Source organism: Aegilops tauschii, chromosome 1 (assembly GCF_002575655.3).
Source record: "Aegilops tauschii subsp. strangulata cultivar AL8/78 chromosome 1, Aet v6.0, whole genome shotgun sequence".
In the NCBI taxonomy this organism is placed as follows: domain Eukaryota; kingdom Viridiplantae; phylum Streptophyta; class Magnoliopsida; order Poales; family Poaceae; genus Aegilops; species Aegilops tauschii.
The window spans coordinates 327,877,683-327,888,967 of NC_053035.3; the positions used below are offsets into that span (position 1 = coordinate 327,877,683).

At 47.4% G+C, this 11,285-nt stretch overlaps 1 pseudogene; it reads left to right on the top strand.

Moving 5' to 3' along the window:
* Nucleotides 1-5,686: 5,686 nt before the first annotated feature.
* Nucleotides 5,687-10,117, top strand: LOC109735873 (NADPH-dependent diflavin oxidoreductase 1-like; annotated as a pseudogene).
* The last annotated feature ends 1,168 nt before the right edge of the window (nucleotides 10,118-11,285 follow it).

The window sequence follows — 11,285 nt, forward strand, 5'->3', positions numbered from 1 at the left end:
GCATAGACGAGGACCTGCACAAGCTGTACACCATGTCGGAGAAGTCAGAGAGGCCAGCAGAGAAGGACTCGACGACGGTTGCGGCATCAATCAGCGCGGGGCCGATGTCGCCTGCGGTTGTCGGAGTAGACGAAGTGGTCGGGGTAGATGACGGCGACGCTGGTGACGGGCTGGTGCTGGACGAAGACGAATGAGGTGAACGGGCGGTGGCGGCGGCCAAAGAAGTGCGGCGGCAGCGGCCTGACGACGGCGGCGGCAGCTAGGTTAGGAGCGCGGCGGCGGTGCTCGAAGTAGGCGAAGAACCCGACAGCATGACGAAGACCGGCGCGGACGGTGGCGTTCCCGCGCCAAGGGAGGCGGCGCGACGCATACCACGGGAAGTCAACACGCGTGGACGACGAAGTGGACCATGGGCCGCCGCGCTACGGCCCGAAGGGGCGACGCAACGGCGGCGGGCAGGTCGGGGTGACGACGGGAAGACCTCGGGGCGGCGGCAGGAACCGCGGGCCGCGGCGCGACAGCCCGAAGGGGCGGGGCGGCGGAGGAGCGCAGGTCGGTGCAACCGCGAGGACGGCCTCGAGACGGCGGCGTGGACCGCGTGCCACGCTCGCTACGGCCCGACGGGGCGACGCAGTGGCGGCGCGAGGGTCGGTGCGGCCACGGGGACGACCTGGAGCGGACGGCCTCTGGGCGGCGGTGAACCGCGGGCCGCGGTACTACGGCCCGAAGGGGCGACGCAGCGGTGACGCGGGTCGGTGCAGTCGGGAGAAGAACCACGGGGCGGCGGCGCTGCGGCCCGACGGGGCGACGCAGCGGCAGCCCGTTGCTCGATCGGTAGAGGGGCGCGCTGAACTCGGGACGGTCTTCACGGGGCCTGCGGAGGCGCGCGCAACCGACGGGCCAGGTCGATCGCCCGGCGTAATGAGGCGGATCGCGGTGGCGGTCGGGTGATCAATCCGATCGCGCGCGAGGTCGGGGACGCCGCTCGGTGGAGGCGGAGTCCGAGATGAAGCCGCCGCCGGCGGGCGGCAGGGCGGCTATGATTGGCCGCCGCATGGCGCGAGGCCGCCGGGTCGGGGTGATGCAGGAGTCCCGGTCGGAGCAGGGCGGTGAAGGGCCGTCGCGACCGGGACTCCTGCATCACCCCGACCCGGACTCCTGCATCACCCCTGGTCGGGCGGGCCGTCGCGCGAACGGCGGCGGTGAAGGGCCGCTGCATGACGCGAGGCCGCCGGGTCGGGGCGACCGGCGGGCCGACGCGGGGACGACGCGCGAGGCCGCTGAGTCGGGGCGACCGACGGGCAGACGCGCGGACGACGCGCGAGGCCGCCGAGTCGGTGAAGAAGTCGGCCAATCGCGCCGATGTTGGAGTAGAGGCGCACGGGGTCGACGTCGGCGGTGGGCGACACAAACCGGATCATATAGACCGGAAAACCAAAAAATAGACGCCGATCAAAGCGACCGGCGAGAGAGAGAAAACCCGGATCAAAGGATCGGAAAAAACTCTCTAGGGCAGCCGGCCAACACGGCCGGCGGACGAACCCTAGGTACGGGCGGCGCAGCCCCCGGCGGCGGTCATGGAGGCCGACCGCCCCAGGGGCAGCGCGCGGGTGCGGAAGCGGCGGCGGCTAGGGTTTAGAACCCGGAAACTGATACCATGTTAGAAGGGAGAGAGAGGATTGGTGAAATTATCGTTGTATTGCTTAAGCCTCGTGGGCATATATATAGAAATATAAAGATCAACTTGAAGTACAAGACAAGGCAGGACCAAATCCTAATCTATCTTATACTTCCTAATAATCCTTATACTCAACACTTTGAAACTGAATGCGCCGCTAGAAGAAGCAAACGTTGACCTATTTATTTCTCTTCTGAAACTTGCTTTTCACAGTTTGGTACCCAGCTCTGCTCCACCACACGCTAGTATTCCCATGGATGTGGAATCCTTGCAAGAAAGATTGCAACAGGCACCTACAATTGATGCTTGAACGCAGAGTGGAGGAAAAGGTGGAAAGACAACAGGGTTATACTATGAGAGTGAAAGCTGAAAAGGAAAGAAAGATTGGTGTCTTAATCTTTGTTTTTTCCAGTGGTGTTCGCCATGCCACGCCATGGTGAAAGGTGACAGTGCAGCTAGGAAATAACCCCAATTGTTATATGTCCATGTCTCGCATAATTGGCAGGTTTGCCTTTGCAAGCTGATATCACTCTCATGTCTCATCTACTAATAAAGAAAATCGGATGCCTAGATTCTCCACAAAACTTGAAAGCGATAAGATAAAATGAAAAAGAAGGATGCTAGCAGCCTCGCCTCTGGTGCCGAGCCGGCACAGTTGTCGTAAAAGAATCAAAGCCTAGATGCATGAGTTAGTCTTCTCCTAAGGGGTGGCTGCAACCTAGGGGTAAAATTGGATTGATGATAGCGATGATGATCTCCATGATAGACGTGTTGATGTCAATGGCTTCGATTTCACCCACCCAAAGAAATGAAATTCTGACAAATCAGTCTGTCATAGGTGAAAAGTGCTCCATCTCATTTTCGCCTCAAAGATGATGACATGAAAATTTTTATAAAATCAAGAGGTTTCTAAGGTAAAATAAGACCAAGCATGTTGGAAGCACTGGAGGGGGCCGATGCCTCCCCCCCCCCCCCCCCCCCCCCCACCACCAAAACCAAAATAAATCTAGAGGTATCAGGGGTAAAAAATGACCAAGGTGTCTTGTACGTGGTTCCCCACCCGCCCCTGGCTTGCTGCCCAAGGGCCGGCCATGTGGGGTGGATGCGTGGGCCCCACATGGGTCTCCTTGGCTGGGGTCTAGCCCCTGGATCTTTTCACGTGAAAAACATCCGAATGTATTCTTTTATCATTTTTTTCAAACATCGGAAAAAAATTTCCTCGGTGGATTTTGTTATGGTGCTTTTCTGTAGCTTTCCGACAAATTGTCTCTCCCAGTGAAACATGAAGATAAGAGTGAAAATGTATTCAGACGATGTGATAAATGTGTTAAATATCATTAACAATGACTAATTTACACTGAGAAATAGTGATGCAACATTGACGTATCATTTGGTCACAAAGACATCAACTAAAAACAATAGGATGTCAAAAAACTATGGAAGATGGAAAGCACTAGAAGAACGAGCTCGGGATTGAATTGCTCTGGGTGGGGCTTATCTATTAGTTAAATCACTTGAGTAAGCCGAGAAAGATGAAAGCGATGTATGTATGCTTCAAAGAGAACTTCTGAACATGAAAGCCAGCCTTTTCTCCAAATATTTTAGGGAGCTATACAGAAATCCTAGGCTATGGAATTCCTACGAAATTACTGTGACCCTAGATATTTCGAAATCACTAATTAAGGAGTACTCGTTGCAAAGAACACTCTATCTTCCCAGGTCACGACAAGTGGCGCACATGCAGCGCGCCACTTGTCGCAACCTGGAGTTTTCCCTTTTTTCGTAGATTCGTTTACTCAAAATGTTTTATCTCTTAAACCGTGCGTCCAAATCTCAAACCGTTTTCACCATTGGATTCCTCGCGTCGAGATCTTCAAAACTAGATCCCATGTTGATAGGTTTTGACGAACTTTTTTTCACAAAAAAACCGGACGAAAAAAACCTGACGAAAAAACCAAAACGGGAGCACGGTTTTTTCCCTTTCCGAAAGAGGCACGCCCGTGCCTCTCGCGAAATCACAACCGTGCCTCTCGTGGAAGCAAAACCGTGACTCTCGTGGAAAGAAAAAAACAAAAAACGCGTTTTTTTCCTTTTCGAAAGAGGCATGCTCGTGACTCTCGCGAAAGCACAACCATGCCTCTGGCAAAAGCAAAACCGTGACTCTCGCGAAAGAAAGAAAAAACAGAAAACACGTATTTTTTTCCCTTTCCGAGAGGCACGGCCGTGACTCTCGCAAAAGCACAACCGTGCCTCTCGCGAAAGCAAAACCGTGACTCTTGCGAAAGAAAAAAAAAACAGAAAATGCGTTTTGTTTTTCGCTTTCCGAGAGGCACGGCCGTGACTCTCACGAAAGCACAACCGTGTCTCTCGCGGAAGTAAAACCGTGACTCTCGCAAAAGAAAAAAAAAAAAAAAACGCGTTTTTTTTTCGTTTCCGAAAGGCACGGCCGTGACTCTCGCTAAAGCACAACCGTGCCTCTCGCGAAAAAAAGTGACTTTTCACGAAAGAAAAAAAAAGTAAACACGTTTTTTCGCGCAGAAAAAAAAATTGGTCGAAACGCTAAGGAAGACCGGGGAAAAACCAAAACGTCGAAAAAACCCGGGAAAAAACCGTTTAAAAAGCTGAAAACGCGTGCGGAAACATAAAAAAAAAACAAAATCTAGAGGAAGCGTCCAGAGCGCGACACGTGGCGAATGGCTGAGAGCGCGCCAAGTGGCGCTGATCGTTGCGAGGCTTCCGAAGGAGCGCTCGTTAACTGGTTGCTCCCTAGATATTTTAGGAAGTGACACAAAAATGCTATGCTTTAAGAGTCCTTAGATGCTAGATTTGGCCCAGTGTCAGCCCAGATTCCTCTTTGCCTGCGCTTCTCAGCCGGCCTAGCTAGGCCCAATAAGAGCTTGGGCCCATGCGGGGGCGATCGATCGTCTGCCCCGCCGTCCTCGCGTCCGCTACTCCGCTAGGCTGTCGCCTATCGCCGCCGACGCTGCGCCGCTGCCCGGCCCCCAGCCTGCTCTGCGCCAGACGCCGCCCCCCGCGTTGCCTCCCTGCACCACAGCGGCGGCTTTTTAGTCGTGGCGTCGAGCACTTCGTTGCGTTCCCCGCCGTCTCGCCAGCAGGGCGGCTTCTGTCAGTTTTTTGAGCAAAAGCGCGGGTGTTATCAGGTGATGGACGTCCTAAAACCTCAAGTCTCGCAGATCTTCCTCAATTTCCTGTTCTTGTAGCAGTGTAGCTTAAAATCTAAAATATTGATGCATTTTCTCATCAATGTCATGCAACAGAGGGACAAGATGATTTTTTTATTTATCTATTCCCCTCCGTCCCATAATATAAGAGCGTTTTTTACACTAGTGTATATCACAGCTCATTCAACCAGTTATTGACTCCAGAAACCAAAACAAGTACAGAAAAATGAGAATCTTCTGTATCCCCGTAGTTTATATGGTGTTTTTGCCATGGTCTATGTAGTTCGTTGTATTATTAAGCACCGAGTTCGAATTCTTAAATAATATTAGTCCAAATGAGCTGCATCTTTTTGTATACTTTGCATGAGGTACTTTTTCAAATAGTCATACACACTTAGATTTTGGTCCGGGTCTTGCTCCAATCCTGGCTCTGCCACTTTTTCGGTTGCCCTAAATTGGCATGGTTTAATTTCTTTCTGTTAGATCTCTTGGCTCCTTCTAGAGATATACACTAGTAGATAGGTTATGTTAAGATTGGTGCCCAATTCGGTCTCTGGCCAACTTGGTTTGCATTTGCTTTTATATACCCATAGGTTCAAGCAATACAAGTTGAATTACTTTTATCAGCAACTTTTGAACTTGTTTTCAATTCTGATAAATTTGGAGTGGTCTGTCCTTGTTCATGTCGTTGCAATAAACTGGACGGGAAAAAATATATAATGAACTTGCATCTATCATCTGTGTCAAAAGAGGATTTATGTCTGGGTCTAATGGACCGAGCATTGAACTTGTAGGCCCGACACCATTTGTCCCTCCTATGGTCCCACCTCCCCATGGCGCCCTCGTCATCACCCTTGCCAGGCCGTCTCGTCATACTCTACTCATCGCAAACCGGCAACGCCATAGACGCTGCTGAACGTGTAGGCCGAGAGGCTGAGCATGGGGGCTGCCCAGCTGTCGAGGTTCTCTCCACGGATAGCTTTAATCCCGTAAGTTGGGAATCCTAAATAAAAATCCATCCCAAAACCCTCCCATCTGATGTCATGTGAACATCTCACTCGCCGCTCACTTATTTGTGCAGAGTTGTTTGCCTGACGAAAGGTTTATGATCTTCATTGTGTCTACCATGGGGCAGGGAGACCCCCCAGATTCCATGAAGGTGGGAAGATTGAAATGCCTCTTTTGCTTGGTAGTCGGACTGTTGATTTTCTAATTGCGATTTTTTCTTTCGGCAGGATTTTTGGAAATACCTTCTCAGAAATCATCTGGGTGTGCGATGGCTGAAAGGATTGCATTATGCCGTGTTTGGGCTCGGCGACTCAAGCTATAGGGAGTGCAATGTGGGTCTTCAGACTAGATTCTACAGCCTGCTATTGTGCTATGTGCTGCTTTTAATACAATGGTTTATGTTGATTTGTTGAAATGATCTGTAGTTCATTAGTTTCTTGGGAATTAATTGCAGATATAACATTCCAAAGTTCTAGCAACATGTGATGGTGCGCGGTGTTGGAAAAGAAGTATATGGTTTTAGCAACACTCTATCATCTGTTTTTCTGGTGGTTGCAAAGGATGATTTTGGGAGGGATAACTTCATTGTGCCATATAATTGTATCATTACAAAAAAAAAAGTTACTATAGCAGATTGAGAAAATGTCGCAAAGCATACTAGAGTATGATATATTCAAATCCTTAGCTAGAAATATCATCAAGATAAAAAGTCATTTTGGAACTGCCAGATTTACACGTAATCAAGAAGTAAACATTTTTTGTATGTTCCAAACATGCATTTCGCTGCATGATTAGCCATGCGGATTTCTTATTGCTATCGTGGCTATAGTACCATGTTTGTTTTTCTCACTGTTTTTCAAGGAAGTCTTGGCTAGTAGATTGTCCTCTGTTACTCAGAAATCATGACTATTATGGTTTTCTTCTTGTTTCTGTTTTCCTCTTCACAGTTGTGTTTGCTCTGCAGTTTCCTGCAATCAAGCTCGATCAAAGGATTTTTGATCTTGGTGCCAAACGAATCACAGAGAGAGGCTTGGGAGATGATCAACATTCTTTGGGGTATGATTTTAGTATCTATTATTTGTAATTGATATTCATGTGTGATCTCTGGAGAAGCCATATGCCATATGGTTTTTTGGTTACGTTTTAAGCAATGGTTTTCCCTTCTTGATGACAGAGAGCATTTATTTGTGGGCAGTTCAGAAGCAATTCCCAAAGTTACTAAGGAATTATTTTCTTATCGTATATCAGATACGAAGGAGAACTAGATCCATGGTTGCTATCTTTGTGGAAATCCCTGAATCGAACAAATCCATCACTGCTACCAAGAGTATCTGACGCCAGTCATCGTAAATTGAATATTTTGGGGGATGCAAAGGTAGAAGTCATCTATTACTCGGCTCCGCAAGCTACTGACATTTCAGGTGGGTGGTCTCAATCTTGCTAATGTTTACTAGTAATCTGCAAACTTCTGTGTAATTTCTCTTATAGATTCTGTATGTCATCTTCTCCAGACTCCAAGATATTAATTGAGAAAGCACGCTCAATGTCCCCTGCTCTAAAGTGCCATAATAGCATAGAGCCACTACACATGTTACAAATGGTATGCTCTGTGTACCTCTCTAAGAGCTTAACAGTTCAAGTCAGTTTCTATTTTATTCTTTGGCATGTTTAGCTGATCCAGCAACTCTATATGTGGATATACATTTTCATCTGTAGGGAATGTTCTGCATTAACATATAAGATATTTCCCTATCTTGTGTATTAGGTGACTGAATTATTTACTCCTCAGAAACTTTATAATGTTTATATGCTACACTCAACAAATCCATCAGTTGTCAAAAGGATTTGAACTGAATTCCTAATCCGTAAGTGATAGTTTAGTAGGCTGTTTTGTACGACTCGCTGTACAGTAGTATTATGCATAAGCTCCTGCATAGTAGGTGGGTGCTGGAGCCTGGAAGGACAAGTGCAACTCCATCATCATAGGCTCATAGCCATTCTGCTATTGACAGTTGCCATGACTGACACCTTCGAGGTATATCTCCAATATAAAAGAAGGTCATCGTAACTCATGCTCACTGTTGTTAGTATGAATGGAAGAATCCTTATTAGCTCATGCTTCGTCTGTATTGTAACCATAAAATGAATATTGCTTTTTAACTTAGTTGATCCGTTTTTATTTACTTAGTTTCTGTTGTTGATGGCATTGCTAACCTTTTTAGGTAACAAATCAGCGTTTGACTAAGGGAGACACTGACAGAGATGTCCGCCACTTTGAATTGGAAGATTGGCGTTCTGTATGTTCTTTGATCCGTTTGATCATATTCGCTTGCAACCATCTTCTGAACACATGAAGGAAACTAAAAGAATGTACCGTTTTGTCATTTTAGGCCATCAGTTATCAAGTTGGTGATGTTCTAGAAATTTTACCAAGTCAGAATCCATCACTTGTTGATGATTTCATTAAGCGCTGTAACTTGGATCCCGATTGTTACATTACGGTATGTGGATCTGTTCTGTCGTCTTGTGGATTTAGCTTTTTATTCTCTGTATGTTTCTCTGCTCCACTTTTGTGGCCAACATTAGTAACTTTGTGCACACTCATTTATATTGCAAAATGAAAAATAACTAATTGCTTACTTTAGTAGCTTAGCTACAGCTAGAGAGTAGCCTAGATAGCAGTAGTGCGTGCCAAGTAAAGATGTAAGAAGATGGCTGTGTTTTACTTGTTTGTGTTTATATGTATGTCTACTGCTTGAGTAGGGCTAGCAGTTTATCATGGTCTAGACAATAAACACTTTTTCTTTCTCAATCTCAAATGTGTAGTTTTGAGTTTATCCATAAAACTAGGGATATATCTTGAATTCTTGTATTAGTTGTGTCTTTGTTGCTATACCTTCTCAAGCAGTCAATCTGTTGCAGTTCTCTTGCTAACGAAAGAGGGAACATTTCTTTTTTCTGCGCAGGTTCGAACGAAGGGTGGGGACAAAGTTCCTAAAGATCCCATCAAGCTAAAGACCTTTGTTGCTTTGACAATGGATGTAACACCAGCTTCTCCATAGCGATATTTCTTCGAGGCAAGAGAAATTACCCTGAATGCTTCATCACATACACATGTTGTCTAGTTGTTTGATACTATCTTATACTGGCCTCTGATATCCTTGATGCCTATGACTAATATGCCATGCTGTTTGGTAGGTCATGAGCTATTTTGCAACAGATGAACGTGAAAAAGCAAAACTTCGGGATTATACTTCTCCTGAAGGAAGGGGCGACCTTTACCGGTACAACCAAAAGGAGAACCGGACTGTTCTAGAAGTAAGTAATGCCTTAATTACCACTGATTCTAACACCAACTTTCTTGCAGGTGTTGTTGTCCTTTGACTTAAACTTGCGTGGATTTTGCACTGGTTTTAGGTATTGGCGGATTTCCCCTCGGTGCAAATGCCTTTTGAATGGCTGGTGCAACTGACGCCTCCGTTGAAGAAAAGAGCATTTTCCATATCGTCGTCCCCCTTGGTCCACCCAAACCAGATACACTTGACTGTTAGTGTAGTATCATGGCTTACTCCATGGAAGAGGACGCGGCATGGTCTCTGCTCCACATGGCTAGCGGGGCTCAGTCCAAATGAAGGTACGCATTGCTTGTTTTAGCTAGAAATCACACGAGAAAATGCAACTCACAGTGCACTTACACGCAGACGATCATCTTATACCATGTTGGATACGCCGAGGATCGCTGCCTCGCCCACGGCCATCGGTTCCTCTCCTGCTCATCGGGCCAGGAACAGGATGCGCACCATTCCGTGCATTCGTGGAGGAAAGGGCCGCACAGAGCGTGGCAGATCCAACTGTTGCTCCTGTTCTATTCTTTTTCGGCTGTAGAAACCAAGAAAGTGATTTCCTGTACAAGGACTTCTGGCTGAAACACGCCCAGGGGCAAGGAGGGGTGCTGTCCCACGAAAAGGTCGGCGGTTTCTTCACTGCTTTCTCTAGGGATCAGCCTCGGAAAGTGTACGTGCAGGACAAGATAAAGGAGCAGGGGGCGAGAGTGCTGGACATGCTGTGCTCCGAATCGTTTAAGGCTGCGATATACGTCGCCGGGTCTTCCACCGGAATGCCCGCCGATGTTACGGCGGCGTTGGAGGAAGTTCTGTGTCAAGAGGGCGGTGTTCCGCGGGAGGATGCTTCGGGGTGGCTGAAGGATCTGAAGAGGGCTGGTAGGTTTATCGTTGAGACCTGGTCGTAAGGGAGGAGATTTTCTGGGCTTGCGATCCAAGCAAGATTTCCAAGCAAGATTTTGAGCCACTGCTAGGAGAGCTCCAAAGCAATTAGACTAGGCCCTGTTTGGTTCATAAGTCCTAGGACTTTTTTTAGTCCCAACTTATAAGTCCCAAGTCCCTAAAAAGTCCCTACCTGTTTGGTTCCTGAGACTTATAAGTCCCTATAAGACCATATTACAACTATAAGTCCCTATAAGACTCTCCTTGAGAGTCTTATTTCATAAGTCCCAAATGCCCATTTAAGTCCTTATAAGTTCTTCCTGTTTGGTTTAGATGGACTTATAGGGACTTTTTTAAGTCCCTAAACCAATAAGTCCCTGAAAACAAACACCCTCTAATGATGTTCTGCTATTAACTAGGAATAGCGGAATGCCTTTTATGATATATTTTTACGAACAATGTTTTCATCTATATTAAGAGGAAGTAAAGCATTGGCAGCCACATTTTAGAATGCCATGTTGTTCTGCTATTCCCAGATCAACCACCAGATGGCACACACAACCATCGTATTAAAGTGCAGCTCTTGAAAGTGCTCTTGCGGCTGATGCTGAAAAACAACATTTTGATCAAAGATAATCTGCTCAAGAGAGGGTGGGTTGGTAGTGACCAGTGCCACTTTTGTAGGCACAAAGAAAGCATTGAGCATCTGTTCTTCAAATGCAGTCTAGTCAAGTTGATATGGCAGATAGTGGTGGGCCTCCTGATAATGTTGAGGACCTAGTTGGGGATTGGGCTCTAGTGGTAGCGCGCGGGGGGGGGGGGGGGGGGGGGTGGGGGGTCCACTATTTTGCCAGCCCATCTGCAAACCTGAAACAAAGCCAAAATGCTGCTGTGATTTTCATGTGTCATTACCTTACTCGTTGGAGCATTCTGCAGAAAGAAGATCGTAGAAAAACTGAGGAGGCCTGCATGAATATCAAGATGGTGCTGGAGGAAGCATACACCATAAGTCATGGTTATGTAAATGTGATACGGGCAATTAATAGTAACCACCTTTCAACTTCGCTGGTTTGTTTTAAGTTTTATACTCCACCGTGGCGGCGGGACCCATCGCACCGTGGATGTCCCTGATCCAGGTGATTCGATCAAGAGCATTGCAAACCAATCTGGAGCGGTGACGCCTGTGCGGAACCA